Consider the following 1,167-nt stretch of genomic DNA (forward strand, 5'->3'; position numbering starts at 1 on the left):
CCATCAGAGAAATGCAAATCAAAACCACAATGAGATACCATCTCACACCAGTTAGAATGGCAATCATTAAAAAATCAGGAAACAACAGGTGTTGGAGAGGATGTGGAGAAATAGGAACACTTTTACACTGTTGGTGGGATTGTAAACTAGTTCAACCATTATGGAAAACAGTATGGCGATTCCTCAAGGATCTAGAACTAGATGTACCATATGACCCAGCCATTCCACTACTGGGTATATACCCAAAGGATTATAAATTATTCTACTACAAAGACACATGCACACGTATGTTTATTGCGGCACTATTCACAATAGCAAAGACTTGGAATCAACCCAAATGTCCATCAGTGACAGACTGGATTAAGAAAATGTGGCACATATACACCATGGAATACTATGCAGCCATAAAAAAGGATGAGTTTGCGTCCTTTGTAGGGACATGGATACAGCTGGAAACCATCATTCTTAGCAAACTATCACAAGAAGAGAAAACCAAACACCACATGTTCTCACTCATAGGTGGGAACTCAACAATGAGTTCTCTTGGACTGGGAAAGGGGAACATCACACACTGGGGCCTATCATGGGGAGGGGGGAGGGGGGAGGGGGGAGGGATTGCATTGGGGAGTTATACCTGATATAAATGATGAATTGATGGGTGCTGACGAGTTGATGGGTGCAGCACACCAACTTGGCACATGTATACATATGTAACAAACCTGCACGTTATGCATATGCACCCTAGAACTTAAAGTATAATAAAAAAAAAAAAATAAAAAGAATACATTAAAAAAAATTGTTTCCAACTTTCTGAATCAGAAGAAAGGTTTAACTCTGTTACATGAAAGCACACATCACAAAGCAGTTTCAGATAGCTTCTTTCCAGTTTTTATCTGGTTATATTCGGATTTTCTCCATAGCCCTCAATGGGCTCCCAAAGGTACCTTTGCAGACTCTACAAAAAGAGTGTTTTCAAAGTGCTGAATCAAAAGAAATGTTCAACTCAGTGAGATGAATCCACACATCACCAAGCAGCACCACAGAAACTTTCTTTCTATAATTTATCTGGAGATATTCAGTTTTTCTTTAAGGACCTCAATGGGCTCCCAGATGTCCCTTTGCAGATTCTACAAAAAGAGTGTTTCCAACATGCTGAATCAAAAGAAA

The sequence above is a fragment of the Piliocolobus tephrosceles genome, chromosome 12 (assembly GCF_002776525.5).
Source record: "Piliocolobus tephrosceles isolate RC106 chromosome 12, ASM277652v3, whole genome shotgun sequence".
Lineage (NCBI taxonomy): Eukaryota > Metazoa > Chordata > Mammalia > Primates > Cercopithecidae > Piliocolobus > Piliocolobus tephrosceles.